This window comes from Sinocyclocheilus anshuiensis, unplaced genomic scaffold, assembly GCF_001515605.1.
Source record: "Sinocyclocheilus anshuiensis isolate Anshui unplaced genomic scaffold, SAMN03320099.WGS_v1.1 scaffold640, whole genome shotgun sequence".
Taxonomy (NCBI): domain Eukaryota; kingdom Metazoa; phylum Chordata; class Actinopteri; order Cypriniformes; family Cyprinidae; genus Sinocyclocheilus; species Sinocyclocheilus anshuiensis.
In genome coordinates this window covers 955,406-975,029 of record NW_015554127.1, presented here as the reverse complement: position 1 = coordinate 975,029, position 19,624 = coordinate 955,406, and the positions used below count along the sequence as shown (strand labels likewise).

The following is a 19,624-nucleotide window of genomic DNA, read 5'->3' as shown; positions in this document are numbered from 1 at the left end:
TATATACACACACACACACACACACACACACACATATATATATACAGTTGAATAACACAGAAAAAGAAAAAAAAGGAACAACAACTGTTGACAGTAATGCACATACAATGGAAGTCAATGGAACAACTCCCAACCAAAACTGATTATCAGTTAAGCCTAAATACAATGAGGAAAAAAAATTAACTTAAATGATTTTAGCAAATGGCTGCAATATAACAAAGAGTGAAAAATTGAAGGGGGTCTGAATACTTTCCGTACCCACTGTATACAAGATTTTTATCTTCTTTCACAAACATTAAACTAAATTAGTACATACAGAAAAAAATTAAATACTGTGAATCTTTCACTGGCTCATTCAAAGATAACACGGATTTGTGTCAAAGTAGAAACTACTGCTCAAAAGTCTGGGGTTGCTAAGATTTTTAATGTTTATGAAAGAGGTTTCCTATGCTCACCAAGGTTGTATTTATTTGAAAGCCATTCAATAAAATATTGTAAAATATTTTTTAACTTAAAATATCTCTTTGCATCTGATTTGGCCTACTAGCATATGCAGTCCTAAATTTATCTTAATATATTTAAAAATGTTATTTAGTCAGTCGCATGATCCTTCAGAAATCATTCTAATATGCTGATTTGATGTTGCTCAAGAAACATTTCTTATTATTATCAATAATAATGCAATTCATCGACTGGCCGCTAGAGAATGGCTCCAAAAGGGAGTCAATCCCATAGACCCCCCATGTTAAAATGCCCAATTTTACAGCAGAAAAAAAATTCAATCTATAAGAATAATCAGCCTACACTACCAGTCAAAAGTTTTTGAACAGTAAGATTTTTAATGTTGTTTTTTTTTGTTGTTTTTTTTAAGAATTCTCTTCTGCTCACCATGGCTGCATTTATTTGATCCAAAGTACAGCAAAAACAGTAAAATGCCCTTTACGCTTCCATGATTTGTCAATCATATTTGTAAGGAGAGAAGAAATGTGTGAAGGGAAACCAAGCGGCAACCTTCCGGTCTTTCTCTTGAAACCAACACGGAAGTGACTTAAACTGCAATTCATCTACTGGCCGCTAGAGACTGGCTCCAAAATGGAGTCAATCCCATAGACCCCCCATGTTAAAATGCCCAACTTTACAGCAGAAAAAAAAAATGTTTACAGCCTGGTACAAAAAGTGGATTTGGTCTATATAGCTAATTTTGCCTTTCATGACAACGGTGAGGGGGTGAATTTTTTTTAGAACTCATCCGTTTAAATCATATTAAAATTTTCGCTTAAGGGCGTGACCACTTGAGTGACAGGTGGATTGCCGCTGCTGTCAGCACCGTCAAGCTAGGTGGGCGCGGTTTTAGCGGTTTCTCGATTATCCGAGAGTGACATGCGGCTATATCGTGATATCAATTTTGGCCATATCGTCCAGCCCTACATGTAACCAAAAATATTTAATGCAGTTCTTAAAGGGGTCATGACATGGAATCTTTTTTATTCATTGTTATTATTATCATTATTATTATTGTTGTTATTATTATAGCACAATATATAGTCATATATTTGAAAAAATTATTGTATTCAACCCTAATTCTGAACCTCAGTATAAAATGATCTGTTTTAAGAGGGTGGCTGCTTTAAGTCTTGTCAGTAATCGGCTGCTGTTGTGATTGGCTAATGTCATTGCATGAGAAAAAGCATCAACACCTCCTTACTATTGAACCATACAAAAATCCATCATTTACAGACAAAGCATTGTGTCTGGTGTAGACAGGTGTCAAATTTAAATTTACACAAGAAATTTAAGCTATGACACTTGCAAGATGTTGTAATGGTACAAAAAAAAAAGGAAATTTTGATTTCTCATTTCATGGTCCCGTTAATATGCACCGTAACAAAATGTAACTATATACAGTGGGTACGGAAAGTATTCAGACCCCCTAATTTTGCCTTTCATGACAACGGTGAGGGGGTGAATTTTTTTTAGAACTCATCCGTTTAAATCATATTAAAATTTTCGCTTAAGGGCGTGACCACTTGAGTGACAGGTGGATTGCCGCTGCTGTCAGCACCGTCAAGCTAGGTGGGCGCGGTTTTAGCGGTTTCTCGATTATCCGAGAGTGACATGCGGCGACGCGCTGCCAAGATGGCGACGGCCCGCTCCGCCCACTTTAGGCTTCAAAAATGCTCTTCAGAAACGGGTGACATCACAGACACTACGTCCATGTTTTTTTTACAGTCTGTGGTTGAAACCAGTGTATTTTTGAGGAAGGTTTAAAAGAATGAGATTTATTTGAAATTGATTTTTTGTAACATTATAACTGTCTTTACTGCCACTTTTGGTCAATTTAATGCATCCTTGCTAAATAAAAGTATTCATTTCATTCAAAAAAAATAAAAAACTCACTGACCTGAAACTTTTGAATTGTAGTGTAAGTGGATCTTGTTACATGTGCATAAACAGCAAAAACACATACAGTATAGTATCAGATCTGATTTCATTGCATCCAATTTGTGGTCCTAAATTCAATATGTAACTGATATCTGATCATCTGAGTCAAGTCTAAATATTCAAGTCTAACAAGTTTTAATACAGTTTTTTAAATACAATTTTTATTTATTTATTTATATTTGTCAGTAAGAACATGGTAATTAAAAAAAAAACTTATGTTAACTGGTGAGATGCTAATAGACTGTCATTGTTTTTATGTCAGTTAATTTGTTTGTTTAATGAACTAGCATATACATGTATTTACAGCAATACTTTTACTTAGTATTTAGTTACTTTTATGTATTCTAATGAATACATTTTTATGAGGTACTTTAATTATTTACATTTTATGCATGTTGGTTTCATAATATTTTCACAACTTTTTTATTGCAGCTCTCACAGTACTTTATGGCCTCACTAACACACAAGGTCTCAGAGCACGAGTAAACACCTAAGAGTTCAATCTCTGACTGAGTGCTGGCAGTTCAAGGACACTGTGAGGGGGTAAACGCTCCTCTAATCTCATCTGACACATGGTATACTGCAACAGCCTGCTTCAAATGTCTGTTCATACAAGTGGGCCAGCGCGCGTGTGCGCGCACACACACACACACACACACACACACACACACACACATATATATATATATATATATATATAAAATAAACAGCATGATGTACTGTTTTGCTTCACTTTATAACAGTCCCTGCACAGATCAAATGTGAGAATGTTTGATAAACCTCTATCACCACAGCAGACTTCTGTGCTGGACCACCAGGAGGCTGGATTTTCCATCAACCACGTTGCCTGCTAATGACCAAGAAAAATAACCATGTGCTCTTAGCATAACCTGTGGAGACTTCATTACTCAACCACCATATCACTTCAAAAACAACACACAGGAAGTGAATGCACAATAAGCACAATCCGTGCAGCCTGTTGATGCAGTAGCCTCTCATTAAACAATGCAGTGTGATGTACTAGTTAGAGAAGCAATATTTCATCTCAGCAGCAAGATGAGCAGACATCACCGTAACAGTGGCAGAATCACAGGGGTCACAGAATCCCCAAGGGGTACCGTATGAGATGCCGGTAATGAGAAATCACTGGATGAGCCGCAGCCAATCAGACTGTGCCATTGAGCATGTCAGAAGCATTGAGTTATGATTGATTTCTCTCTCAGCTAGAAGGAGTAACAGAGGCATTTAAGAGAGAACAGGGGAGGCGTGCATGTTATTCCAGCACTGGTAATCAAAAAAACAGAAAAATACAGTCTCGAGGCTGATTGATTTGGATCTCTTTTATATCATTGATCTATGGCTCCCACAAAACAGCTGATTTAATCCATAGATAAAGAGCTAAAAATCGACTGGATGAAATCCAGACATTCCGGGGTGGAGCTGCATGTTTACTTACATTTCTTCTATATTTCATACTGGTATTTCTTCTTTTATCTTCACTGAGAAAACATCTAAAAAAAAAAAATTTAATCCAGTCTTCAGTGTTTTTGTTGTTGTTGCTGCTTATTATTATTATTATTATTATTATGTGCTGATTAATATTAGATTTTTTTCTAGTTCCAGCAAGTTATAAAGAACAGCATTTCTTTTCAATAGAAATCTTTTATCTTCTTTTGTAGCATTATAAATGTCTTTACTGTCACTTTTGATCAATTTATTGCATCACTGATGAATGAAAGCATTAATACAAATTTAAAAAAAGCAATGGAATGGTAGTGCCATACTTGCTGCATCCACACCAATATGTGTCTGAATATTTTCATATAAGCCAGAAAAACAAACGATTTACATTTTTACATAACAGTAATACAATTTACATAGTGTACTTTCTCAAAGTGTAACATCTCTTAGCCCTCAAATGTTCTTCCTCGTACACATTAGCACATATGTTTACACGCACAAAAACTCTTTAAAAGACAAATCCCTTATATATTTCTCTCGCACATTTGAGCCATTTTTAGTCTGGTTCATTAATAGCAAAAACCTTAAGGTGAGGAAGACGGGGACAAGAGGACCCAATAGGGACTGCGCCGTCACCTCATACAGCTGCTCGAGGGCAAACTGTCTTTTCCTCTTAGCAAATGCCGACCCAGACAATCTCAATGGACCGCTCAGCAGCATCTGAAAGTGAGGTCACATGTCCAGTCCCAACAGATCCATTTTACTAAAGCCCGATAAACCTGAGCGTGCCAAACTCTGACGGGGTCACACAACACTTTTTGTCTGTTTTTGTTGAGTAAATCTTACAGCAGCACTACAGGTGTAAAAATTCATCCATGCATCATACTGGGTCTATGTGACAATGGACAGTATTCAAAGCACTGATTGCATAATCAATTACAATTGCTATAATAATACCCAATGTATTATGCATATTATGCAGTCATAGCTTAAACAAAATACAATTCCTAAGCCTGGTGTATTGTTTCTGTCAGTTTTCCTTTTCAACTGGCACCCCGTAGGCCAAATCCAGCCGTCATTCATTTTTATACAGACCTACAATTGATTTTGATGAATTTGCTTCACTGCATGATACATTAGAGCACTCTTTGCATGAAACCAGCAACGAGTTCAACTGTATTTGCCAATCATCAATTGGTTGACCACACAAGCTCTTCAGGCTATAAGCTACACTTGTTAGCTGCACAAAACTTAATTTCTCTCATCATAAAAAATCCATAACCAATGAAATGTATGCAAATAAATATGCAAAAAAGTTTTTTATGTGGACAAATTCTCAGACATAAAAAGTTCACCAGCTATACAGTATGTATTTATATATATAATCTTTGCATCATTTAGTAAAGCATCAAATTCTAATCGAATTGAAGTCAATATCAATAAAATGCAAAAGTAAATATTTCTTAGTATTCCAGATGCGTAAGCTGAAGTATTATGTTTATACATATCTTAATTACATTACTATGCAGACAAGCATATGCCTGCATGGATGGAAAGAGCTGCATTTGGTTGTAATGTGCAACTCTTTCTGAGACTCATAATTAATGAATCGGATATGATCTTGTCAGCTTGTGTGCTATTTTAATGTAAGACAGCAGCATTTATTAAGATCAGTAAACTGACAGGTGAATGTGTCTAAAAGCTTCAGCAGAATGGATTTTGATGCCACCTTCTGTTTACAACACAGCTATATCAAATGGATTAATGCTGTCAGAGAGAGAAATGGATCAATCAGAAGCTTTATCAAATATGATTTAAAGGTAAACAACAGAGCAATGTGTATACAGTATGTGTGCACGTGTGTCTGCATGTTTACCTGTCTGAGCGATATGACCAACCCTATCTATACACTAAAAGCCATGTAAAGTCAGCCCGAGTGACAGAACCTTTCACTTCCTCTGCTATCTTATCTCACAGGGAATGGGACCCGATGCTTCCAGCTAACAGCTGTTCAAAGCCCTTTGTTCCGTTACGCAGTCTATTCCCCTCACCACAAAGTGCTATTCATTTCCAATCACATGAGCCTGTAATTGCCAACAGCCTGCTTTACAGACCTGTATTTGTGGTGTTCTTTCTACAGCCCGAGACATGTGCCAGTCAGACTGCAGCAAAGAACTGCAATTTGCTGGGCCTGAAATGTTTGCTGGGCTGGAAAAGTATGTGTGCATGCAAACAGATGCTATGTTGCTATAAGGATGATGTGTGCAATTTTTTTAAAGTAAAATATCAATACTTTCTCAGTTTAATGTGCTAAATAGCCATGTGTAAGTTGACTTTTCTCAGACACTTTGATGCTATTAAAATAGCTTTTTAAGCAGACTGACATGTCAACTTCTGGCTCATCCAATGACTTGAGTTGGGGTGGGACTAGGCTACTTGTTTGTCAGACCAATAGCATTAAGTAAGTATAGCAGAAGAAGGGAAGAAAACGAAAAATAATAATGTTTTGGACTGGAGTCGTGTGGATTATTTTGATGTTTTTATTAGCTGTTTGAACTCTCATTCTGACGGCACCCATTCACCGCAGAGGATCCATTGGTGAGCAGGTGATGTAATGCTACATTTCTTCAAATATGTTCTAATGAAGAAACAAACTCATCTACATCTTGGATGGCCTGAGGATGAGTACATTTTCAGCAAATTTTCAATTTTGGGTGAACTGTTCCTTTAACTACTATGTACAACATTTAGTTACACAGTAAATCCATAGTCTTATAGGTAATTCATGTTAGTACATAGTAGTTAAGTCCGCCTAATGTGAAGCATGACCAGGTACTGTAATATTGGAAAACATTATCAACATACAAAATGCTCCAAAAACATAAACTGTGGTGCTCATATGACTAATGCAAGTTCAGACATGGCTCACTACTTTTTTCCTCTCACTTACACTATCACCTCCTGTCATTTCAGGTCCTTTTTATAATGTATCCGACAATAAAATAGTAAAAGACCAAAAAGAGAAAAAGAAAAGCTCACACATGCTATGCTGTGAATTACAGAAGCTACAAAAGTTCTGCTTCAGGAAAGTATGACCATAACCATTTCCATCTTGAAGAGCATAGTTTCTGGCCAACATCTTCACAGACGTCATCGCCTCTGGCATACATCCTCTGTCTGTTCCTGTCAGGCTGAGGCTGCTCGTGTGGAACTCTGCATATTCAGATGCTCGCCAAGAGGTCACACCTGGTTGCTGTCCGTGACACCTGACAGACACTTGGTGGCCCTGTATCCATGGCAACCATAGACGGGGATGGGGAGGAGCAGAGGTCAGGTTTGAGACAGGTTTACCTGAAGCTTATAGCTCACACAGGAAATGACCCTCTGAATGGTCAGAGTGAGCAGGGGGTGGTCTGAAGGACTGATCTGGATGGTGGAAAGCAGAAGAAGAGATTAGAGGCCACCTGAGGAGAAGGGTGGTAAACTAAAAGACCGATGAGTGCCTCAAAGTGACAAGGTAATTGGCAAATATCAACTTAATCTCAGGATTGGCCACTTAATGGTTTCAAGAGGTACTTTCTGACTACAGATCGAGCTTCTCGTTTTGACTGTGAGGGCATTGCGCAGAATCAGGGTTACCAGATGCTCAATTAACAAGGTAATTTCATAAGTATCTGAAGCACATTACAAGCCAATAGTAATGCACTCGTGTGAGGAAGACACAGATGTTGCATAGATTTGTTTTTCCTTCTTAATCCCACTTGGGAAATGGGACTTCAGAGCAGCTGAGAGACATCTGAGCGTTCACAGCTATGAAACAATCACTACTTTATGAGAGTGAGTGTGCAAAAACAGGTCCAGAACTTGATTTGTCAGCAGTTATTGTGTTGTATATAGGTATTGTTCGTAATCTCATATTGTATTAGTACTGAATGTTTTACCTTGAATAAAACAATGGTGTAGTATTTATAAAAGTTCCTGTTGTTTATCAAACAAAATACATAACCCCAGCTGTGAGTGACATTTGGGCTTTGCTGTAATGCTTTCACAAATCATTTTGTTTCATTAAACAGTTTTAATGGAGAGGGAATTATAAATGGTGTTTAGATACAAACAGGGTGTTGCATCAAAACAGAAAATGCTTAAAAGTGCTAAGTAAAATGAGAGCTGAGAGAAATAAAGAAAGGCTATATTCAGAATATCATACTATTATACAAGTCAGACTATTTGTTTAGTATTCAGTTCATATACAATGCACAGTATAAACATTTTCCATACGCATGAAATATCTGGATGGCTCGCTACATTTGACAAAGTGTGCAGTATACAGTATACAAAACACAGTGTGTGGAAAACTGTATCCATCCATCCATTCTCCAAACCACTAATTCCCTGTAGGGTCGCAGAGATAACGTAGCCTAGGAATACTGTATCCCACCATGCAATTCACATTACTTGATTTACTATTTCCAGTGTATGAAATGAATAGGAAGTAATATAGTCTGCATTTAAAAAACTGTGCTAAAATGCAACAGAACAGATTTAAATCTGAGATGAACTCATGAAGTAAATGTACTGTAATGAGATCACGTGAGAGCAAAATAGCATGCTGTTTTACATTTTTTTATATAATTTAAATGTTTATTAAAATAGTATATACTACTAGTAATAAACAGCCAACATGCTAGAAATATGCATGGTAGTTAATAGTGAAAATTGGTCCTTAAAATAGTGTTACCTTAAAATTTGGACTGTATACTGCACAGTGTGCTATGTACTATTCCATTCCAAATACAGCAAATGACTAAAAAGAAATAGTTAGGTGGCCTGAAGTGAATGAATGAAGTGGACGTAGTACAGCAGGAGAGAGTCTGAAAGCCATAGAAAAGAGAAGATGATGACAATTTGTGATGGAAAGAAAAAGGACTGAGAGTGGAAGAAGCACACAACTGTCACTGGGATGTCCCTTGAAGTGAAGGGGTAGAGGGTGCTTGAGTAAAACATGTCTGACAAGCCAGATCAGAACCGCTGACGCACATCCAAAGCAAAACTCTGGACATGCACTGCACCGGCAGGCTACCTAAACACACACACACACACACACACACTAAACTCAGTGTGTCATTGTTTCGCAAACATAAACCGGTTCTCATTTCAAAATGAAACCCAAATCCTGAACATTTTTACTTGGCAAGACAGCAATGAGCAAAGATATTGCTTAGGGTGAAGGCAAAGCCTTACATAAATTCCTGAGGAGCGAGACAAAACAAGTAGCTAAAAACCAATTACAACCCTAACAGTTTCTTTTCACAAAGTGTGTTAGAGTGAAAGCAGACCCAATGCTGTCCCCTTTATCTGTGCCTCTACCAGAAATCTCAAAAAGGAGAGAAAAATGCCTTTCATTTTCTAACTTTGATTAAACTTTCTCTCTTTTTATTGATGAAAGTTTGGCTCTAAATAAGAGGGAAAAGCAAGGCTTGCTTTGTGTGGCTATTCCTTCGTCTTGTTGACCTTTACTTCAATCTGTTTGAACAGCTCTGTGGACGCACCGAGACCGAGTTCATTCAAGATGTGATTGCACACAACACTAACCAGAGCGGGCTGGTTTGGACAGAACAAGATCGAAACATTAGAGGGAAGATTGGTCTCAGGTTTAGAGAGATTACTTACAAGTTGTATGTTGTAGAGCAATGTGAAACGATTCTCGGTCAATTATAACTAACAATCCTCAGCATCAAGTTTCATCAGTGTTTAGTCTTTGTTTATCTGCTGCACCAATGCGGATTTAGAAGTACACTGAATTCGATAATAACAAGACTGGTTGAAAGACAGTAAAACAATGAGCAGGACTGAGATGGACAATATCATATTTCATACAACTTCAAAAAAATCTAAACGAAAGTAAAAACATTTGGGAGGAAAATGCCTTAGCTAGTCAGAAATCCTGGACAGCACTGTATTCTAATATGAATGAGAGTGAACATAATATGTCATTTTCAGCCCTATCACAGCCTTTCTTTTTGTTTAAACTCTGTTTGTTCAGTTGCCTTGTGAATAATTTAAGCTTTGAAATCTGTTCCGTATCTCTGACAAGCAGGTCTATTATAATTATGGGCCGCTACATTATTATGATTACCAATTGAGAGGAACGAGAGAGAAAGACTAGAGGAAGCATGAGAGAAGCTGCTTTCCTGGGTAACCATGAGATGATATGCGAAATGAAAGAAATATTCGCTGAATTACTCATTTAAGTCGGACGTCTCTGCTCCAATCGGGAGACAATTTATTCATCTGACAATATGAAGAATGTAAGATGCATATCATCTGGGCTAATGAGACTGAAGCACCCGGAACATCAGCACAATCAGAGAGAATAGCGAATCATTTAGTCAGGTTTGTTGCTGGCGATTAGAAAAACTTCAATCGTCATCTTTCTCCTGGTGATTTGATCTGCTTTCCAAATCATCTCTTGTGTCTCTAAGATTAGGATTTCGGATGAGGAATATCTTAATTTCATGTTTGACGAGGCTCGGGAGGTGTAGATTGGAACAGACAGGTTCAGTTTGAAACCCCTCAGCGTGTCATTATGGCAGGAGAATTATATGCCAATTTGTATTATGACTGGCATCGACACAAGCACAAGGCATTTATGATGGACATAAAATGTACAGCTGAAATGGCAAGTTTCAAGTGATCTGCTACAGACAAGCAATCTTTAGATTCTTATTTCTCAGTTTTGCTAAATAACTGGTAAATATTTAAATTTACAGTAAGGTTCTATATATTTACAGCAGGGTTATTACAGTTGAAAAACTGAAACTAACATTAAAACCATTTTATATATATATATATATATATATATATATATATATTCATAAATCAATAGCTAAAATGAAAAATGAACAGCATTTATTAATCAAGGTTCACGTTAATTTTTACATATTAATAAATTCAACATTCAAAGTTGAATGATTGAACATTTATTATGTATTATGAACAAACAAATTAACAATGAACAATAGTATTAGTATTTTTAAATGACTATTTACTTACATTAATAAATGCTGTAAAAAAGAACATTTCATGATACCTACAGAGTATAACTTAAAGGACACGGTGCAGAGGAAAACAGATTATATTATAAAACGTTATTTATAAAATATTGTATTTTATGCAATATAATATAAACTATTATATTAAAATATTATTTACAATTATATTTCAATGCTTTTGTTTTATTTTCCAAAAACTTTTGTAGTGCTTTTGCAAGCGAATGCAACATTTTTGGGATATAACAGTAGCCACACAATTAGCCGAATGTCAAAATGTTTGTGTTCCTCCCAAAAAATGTTGCATTCGCTTGCAATGGTTTGAAGGTTTGGTGGTGTGAGAATTGCGATCACGATCTTCCAGGTTTGAAGAGTGATGAACTCCAAAGATAATTTAGATCAACAAAATACGAAATTGTAGTTACCATACATGGTATAGGTGAGGTTATATTAACTAGTGATTGTATCATAACACATGCATAAACAGTATACAATACAAAAGACAATATACAAGAACAGTAATAATACACACAATGACCTGGGGATATGCATATTCATTCATAGAAAGGTTAGGCTATTAATTCATGAAAGAAGTCCTTTCCTATGGGCAGTATGTGTCTGATTCAAAGTGACTTCCAGTGGGGTGAGGTGAGTATCATTGGGCCATAAAACCAGTCTTACCTTGCAATGTGTCCTTTCTGCTATGGTAACCAGAGGCCTGGGCTGCATTTCCCAAAAGCATCGTAACTCAATAAAAGCATGCTGTCAGAGATCGACCTCTCCTTGTTGCTCACTTTTCAAAAGCATCCTACGAGAACCAAATGTAACTTTTTTTTCTTCTTTCGTCCCCCCCATCCAAACATTCTGCCTGCCTCTGCGGGCTGCGGTTTATTCTGTCGTTTCGCTGACCTCAACAGAAGCCGCAATAACAAAGCTTCTAAATGTCAGATGGTTATATAAACAGCCGTTCTAACTACAGTCGGCTGAGCTGCACTTTATTACAGATGTTACAGCGCGATATATCAAATATGACAAGGTTTTCATATTCCTTTTAACGGTTTGCATAGATATTGAATAGTGGGTGTCCAAAACTTGTGGGTGTTCTAAACAAAGGCAGTTAGGGCAAGTATTCAAGGGAACAACAGTGACATTTGGAGATGGATGAGAATTGAAGTGACCTCATTGCACACTCTATATGAAAGAAAGGAAGACATTTGAAGACGAACAGACCTGTTCTGGAAGAGTCCACAGTTGGGGTTTCAAACAGCTTTTGGGGGAAATGTCGGGATGGATTAGGTCAGCGAGGGGCAGCTGGTGATGCGGTGATATAACCGGTGCAGTCTGCAGTTCCTTGACGGTTCTCATACTAACATAATTCACATTTCAATGACATCTGCTTTTAGATTTAGCACTTTAAATTGCACACAGTCTTTTTTTCTTTTCACTGTCAAACACGGAGGTGATTGAAATTCAGTCTTTCTGAGAAAAGAGAAAAAAAGCACTCAAAGGTAAACAAATTCTTCCCAGGTTGTTAGCTTGCTATCACCTGTATCTGCAGACACACATCTAAAAAGGAAGTTCAAATGTGAAAAATTAGATTTACATTGTAGTTATCGAAAGGTGTAAATTATGCGATACAAATCTTATTCATCTCTAACAAGCTCTTGTCCTAAGATTCACACCTCGGTTCATCAGATTATTTATTTTGGGGTTGATTTCCTCTTCAGAGACTTGTTATAACTCAAATATTATGTTTTGATAGCCAAGTAGAAACCAGGTATGAACTAGTGATGAAGGTCTGCACTGTCATAGAATATTTTTAAAGGCACAGGTCAGAAGAAAGAACCTTTGAACTGTAGCTTCCTACCAGAACCTCCCAGTCTCAATGATTCAGGCCAGATATTCCTTGGTTCCTTAAAAACACATCCTGCTCCTCATCACTCCCGCTGGCCAGCTAGCAGAGGCAGACTGCTAGGCTGGAGAGTGTGATTGGCCGCATGAAGCTCCATCTGAATGAACTCACTGCTAGAGGTCAAGCCAAGAAAGAGAGAAAGTTGGGATAAGGAATGATAGTTTGCTAGTGAAAAGTTTCTATTTAAGGAGTCAGTGTGTAAAAGTTTACAAGTATAAGCTCAGAAAGTCCTCAAAGTTTGAGGAAAATTATACATTTATTTATTAGTGGTGCTTGATAAGGCAGGAAGTGAACAAACCTCTAAAGTACAAAACTTTGTCATGTACCTAATCTTATATTTTACTAGCAGACAATAATGAAATGGGACGGCCTATTGAGATGAGGTGTGTTACTACTTTTTCAACCAATCAGACGTATGATTTTTATTTTGGTGACAATAAAATGGATAGGAAATGCCTTAGACTTGCATAAGCAGAGCAACCAGTTATATATTGGGACAAGCATATCATTGGTCCCCTTTACACCTGAAATTAATAAGCATTTCTTATCAGGACATTATCTGGATATTTTCTTGGATTTTCTTGGATATTGTCTGGATTTCAGATTGAAGTTCATTACAATGTCTCTTTATCTAATCTGAAATAAATAAATAAATAAAAATAATCTGTAATTTAACACATTTTAAGAACAGTGATTGAAATTTTAGTGTTTTCTTTCCAGTGTTGACATTGTTAACTAAAACTAAAAGCACACTGTTAATTGAAATAAAGCTGAAATCAAATAAAATATAAATAAAATGTATTAGATAAAATACTTTAAACAAAAATTTAATAGAAATGTTGCCTTGGCATCTAATTGAAAGTTTAAGTTAAAGTACTAAAATTACTAACTCAAATAAAACTAAACTATATATATAATGAACTATATATGAAAAACTAATAAAATGACAAGCACATAACAAAATTATTACAAATATATTATAGTAGTATATAGTATATAAACTATAATGATAAATAAATAATACCAAAATATCTCGCTTTCTTACAAGCTCCTTAGTAAAGTATATAAATAGAGATGAGAAGTGAAGAAAAAGATAGCAAAGTTTTTAGAGCACAATTTTTGGGGAAATAAAAGAGAGAAACAATAATCCAAGTGAAATTCAGTGAAATAATTATATAAATAATTAGATATGTTGAATATATCGGATGAGGAAAAAAAAATTGAGTGCAGTGTCTATTGTCTTTCACACTGCAAGATCAGAATAAAAAATAAAGTCAAGAGGGAGCAACAATGTGATTTAACTCCATTAAGTTCAGTACAGTACAGTAACAGTGTACAGTAGAGTATACAGTATTTGATTATTTGCATACTGTAATACTTACATAGCTTAATGCAGATCATGAAAACTCATTTGCATGCACCATTAAATGTGGTGTAAAGAGGGCAGAGAGATCATAGAGGGCTTTTTTTATATGGGTCGGTAAGGAACCCCTTACTGTACATCACCTAGAAATGCACTAGCTGCAATTTAAAACACCTTGCAACCAATTAGAAAATACTGGAAATCTGTCAGGCCAACTCTGAGATTGTAGTAGCATATTTTACATAAGCACAAAAAGTTAAAATATAGTTTTTAGGTTTAACTTTCTAAACCTAAGACAAGACTCAATTCACAACCCTATAGGGCCTACAGACGTCACACTGACTTAATGCATAAAAATGAGAACTCAGTTGCAAGTGGATGTGTTTGATTGAGTGACCCACATCGAACAAAAATACGGGCCACTCAGCCATCAAGGACTTACTCCACAGGCACTTCTCATATACAGTATGAATCTATTCTCGAGATGCTTTTTAAAGTAATCAAGTTTGAAGAAAGCATCCGAAACAAGACCACTCCATCCACTCTGGAAACTGGACAATGCTCACACCGCACATGATCTCCATGGAAACAGAGAGGAAGAGTAGGACACTCCAAGCGGCCTTCTCCTCCCTCTCCGCTTTCATGTGGAAATGGATCCCACTGTTTGAGAATGAGATGGAGGGAGGAAGCCACAAGAATGAGGCTAAAGAGAGAGATGATGAGGGGGAAAGAAATGGAGAAGGAGATGGCCCCTTCACCGGCAGGATGTCTTGCAAGTGGCCCCGAGTGCTCCTACTGTTTCCTGAAGAGCTCCAGGAATAGTCGTCCTCTACGCTGATCCTCTATGACAGCTGTGCCACAAGGGTTTTGTTTGTTTGTCTACCAGAGTTTATTTTCCAGAGTAATTTTGTCATAGTGGAGAAAAGGTTAGAAAACAAGTCTTCGGTTCTCAGAGACGTTTATGCTTTATGATGTTTGCAAGTGAACGTCTGTTTTCAAAAAGTGATTTGTAGTGATCTGTAGATGTCAGGAATGAAAGAGGAAGCGGTGGGAAAATGAATAGAAGCAACGTTTCAAATGACAGCATAACAAGACCAACCTTTGAGCACATAAGAATACATTTGATATTTTTGACGTGCAATACTTTTTCTTCCTAGGTAAGGGCTTTTAAAAGTAGATGCATCACACAAACACGCGCACACACGCTGACAACGTTGTGTTTAGCAGAGAGCTGAGTAGGTGTCTGATTTCAGCTAGTGTTTCAGGCCGCCGCAGGATATCTTTACTGTCAATGTGTTTGTGTACCTGTGTGTTATACTAGAAGCTGTGCTAGCGTGTGTCAGAGAGATGCCCTCACCCGCAGCCCTGATTTCAGGTCAACTCACTGAGAGAAGAGGGAGATGGGATGTAATAGAGGACAAGATGCGGGACAGGCGAGATGGCGATTTTCTGATGCCAATCTGTGTTTAACGGAGCTGCTATATCAGACTCAATACAGACATTCATACCTCAACAGACACAAGCATCTGTGAAATAAAACTGATGCTGATGGATGCTGGGAGAGTAAACATCTGTGTGATATCATTGATGACATCACTGCATCAAAATGCAAAAATGGCAGTGCATAAGTAAATGGGGGGAAAAGGTTTCAACGATCATTCAACGATGATTTACCGTCAACAGTTTTCAAAGGCTCCTGCTGTAGAAGTTAAATAAAGTAATTTATTTTAATACAGTATAAAATAGGATGAAATGATTAAAGGGCCACAATGAAAAATCAAAATAAATGAAATCAGCTGTAACTCTTAGAAAGGACATTAATAACAACACTAAACTACAAAAATGGCTTGAAAATAAAATAACACAATACAAAATAAAATATTGCCACTGCCACAAAATAAAATTCAAATTTAAATAAATGGCTGTGAAAAACATGTAGTTGAAAATAATATAAAAGTGTTCACTGTACTACAAAAACAGCTATAATTTACAACGGAAAAATGTCTCCAGTCCAAGGACTGTTTAAAACAGAGCGACCTTGGAAACTGCGAGAAACATTAGAGTCTGTCTTAAATGTTTCATAACACGATCATACAAATCCCACCTGCACAAAACCTACACCAAACAAACAACCAAATTACCAGTCTTCACATCTGCTCAGTTTTCAACATGTTGTCAAGGAAACCAGCACAGGTAAAATTAGAACAGCTATTCGCCAAAACGAATGGTATAAATAAATAAAATAACCACGATAATTGCTAAACTCCTGTACTAAACTCATTGAACATGCTTTAGAAAAGGCAAAGAGCAAATTGCACATCAAACATTTATATAATAAAATGTTCTTTTGTTGTCAAAATTCGGCTGACTCGCACATTTCAGTGTGTTCCTGCACGAGTTGTTACTGTTCCTGCTTGAATTTTTCAGAAAAAGACAGACACTCCATCCACATACATTCATAATTTAGCCACAACCTCTAGCATCCACAGGCAACATGCCTCCAGCTGTTACAGACATGCACAGCTCCACAGCACACATTCACACAGCATATTCCAGCAAATATAAACTCCAGCTCACATACAAACACATGGTCAATGCTCTATCTATCTATCTATCGCTGGTTCAACTTTTTTTTTTTTTATGGACAGCCTCACATTCTCCTTAAGCACTCTTTGGCATAATGTGGAATTCATAGTTGACTTTAGAATGACCCTGATGCAGCAGAACACCTCCTCCATCACTGTGCTTAGAGTTCTCTTCCTGTTCCTCGTGTAGGTGTTGGATGGCAAACTCCAATCTTACCTTTTTTTAAGAGCAGAACCTTGCTTTGCTGACCTTACCAGATTTGTGTAGTCTCTTTCTAACTGTTAACTGGTGCACATTCACAATGACTGTTTCCAAACTTTAGATCCCATACACTCTGGGGTCCTTGAAGACATCCTAAAGCATCTTGCACTCTGCTCCTGAATTTGGTGGGACAGCCCACTTTGGACAGATTGCCAGTGGTCAGAAATCTAATCTGCACTTGAGTATACTAATTTGTGTGGCTGATTCTAATTTTAGGCACTTAATGCAGTGATAATGGCATGCTGTCAGAAGTCAGAAATTTTGAATTCCGAGTTCCCAGTAACTGGAATCCAAAACGGCTGCTCAGAGCATCAACAGTAAGTGAAACAGTAGTAACAGCAATTTATTAGCATTTCTTTTTGTCTCTATCTCAAACTCAGTGGTGCACACAGCAGGCTACTATTCAACCTCTGCAGACATAATACTTTGACATTATCTGTACAAAATACCAGTTCAATGTGTTTTATCAACTGGTATTGCTAACAATGGATGGGACATGTCCAGCTTGATTTTTCGACTTGTGTACTGGAATGTGGTCAAATTGTGAAAAAAATAAATAAAATCCCATGGGGAATACCTCTGAGGCAGGGGTCCTATAGCTAACTTTACAGTTTGAATAATTATTTCTAATGTGTTGCTCTGAGACGCACAAGAGTTCTGCTTTAGCTTTGTTTGGAATTAAACTATGGATATATTTTTCTTTCATAACTTGAATTATAGGAACATTCTAACTCCGTTCTAATAGGCTTCATCACACAGTGAATGCTTTTGGACTCTCAAGACGTGTTTTTCTTGCAAAGTCAGTGACATGCGCGATAATGCTGATACCTTCTGATTACTTTTTTAAGAATGTCAAAAGTTGGCTTGAACCATTTTGCGTGAAAAATAACGAAAACATGCATGAGCTTGTGAGCAGCTCATTACAATATTGAGTTCTGATTGGCCAAATACCATTACTTAGTTCATCAATTATTTTATTTTTGTGTTGATGCATAAAATCCGCCATTGATTAATTGCAATATTTTTTTTTCTGTATGCGTTTAAGTATTTTACAAAATTAATGAACAGAGGTATGATAAATTACTCACCAGTTTACAGGTGTAGTGTTGCAGCGAATATCTAATTGAGTGTTTAATGAGCTGTGTGTGACAGGTTCTGCAGCATTCTCACGTCTTTCCGAAACTTCAACATGACCTGAGAATCAAACATGGAAAACATAAAAAAATAAATCACATTTAATGCAATGCGAATGTAAATAACCATTCAGTTCATGCAAAGTGTGCAATGACTCCAAAACTCCAAAAAAACTGGTTCTTAACAGAATGTTTCATGTTTAATTTGTATCTTGAAACAGAAAGGGCGGAAACAAGCACAAATGGCTAATAAACAGCTGAAAAGAGCAACATGTGAGATTTCAACACACAATTCGTTAGAAATACAGCAAACAAATCCACATAGAGAACAATAGCTCTGGAACTGGGAAGAGCCTACCTGAATTGTGCAGTTATAAATCAGGATTTAAATGTGAAAGCTCCCAAAAGATTAGGAGAATGAGTATAAGTGAGGTGAATTAAGAACCTTGCTTGCCAGCCCATATTTACAAAACTAATTAAATTCACACTATTATTCTATTAAATCAAACATATCAGATAGAAAGTACTTAGCATTTTTATAGCTTCGCCATGCATTAATGCCTGTGCATTTGTGAGCATTCAGAGGTTTTGCTCTCTGCAGGTTTGAGTGTTGCAGGCTGTCTGGAGATAATTAAGACACTGGTGTCCCCTTCATGTTTCTACACTAATGACACAACATGCCACACCATATGGCCTTATCGCCTGGGTCCACCATGGATCACTGTTCCTTGAACCCTCCATAACAGGGCAAAGCGTGTGCCCACATACACATTGCAAACACACTAATAAACACACACACACACACACACACACATCTTTGTACAATGATAATTACATAATGAATACAATGTAAACATTACAGCATATGATATGACAATCGTTCAAAACCATGTTTTTTTATTAGTGCTGTCAAATGATTAATCGCGATTAATCGCATCCAAAATAAAGGTTTTTGTTTACATAATATATGAGTGTGTACTGTGTATATTTATTATGTATATATAAATACACACACATGCATGTATATATTTCAGAAAAATATGTTATGTTTATATTTTAAATATATTTATATATAATATAAATTATATGAATATAAATATATACAAGTAAATACATGTAAATATTTTTGAAACATGCTGTATTTGTATGTATTTCTATATACATAATAAATGTGCACCGTACACACACATATATTATGTAAATTTTGGATGCGATTAATCGCAATTAATCGTTTGACAGCACTATTGTTTATATATTAAACTATCATGGCACTACCATATGATACCATAATACCACCACTGTACATTTTGTTGAATTAAAATGGTAGGCTACTTACTTACAATATTTTTTATAAGTAAATAATGGTTTTCATGAACCATTTTGTATTTTTAAAACCAAAGCCATAAATAAATATAAA

General features: G+C 36.5%; 1 protein-coding gene across 1 annotated transcript in view; it reads right to left on the bottom strand.

Annotated features, from left to right (window-relative positions):
- Positions 1-19,624, bottom strand: part of LOC107670182 (teneurin-2-like) — a 613,574-nt gene that overhangs the window by 337,029 nt on the left and 256,921 nt on the right. Inside the window, exon 5 of the mRNA XM_016462702.1 lies at positions 18,163-18,268. The gene's annotated coding sequence lies outside the window, so the exon portion shown is untranslated. The remainder of the gene's footprint in view (positions 1-18,162; positions 18,269-19,624) is intronic.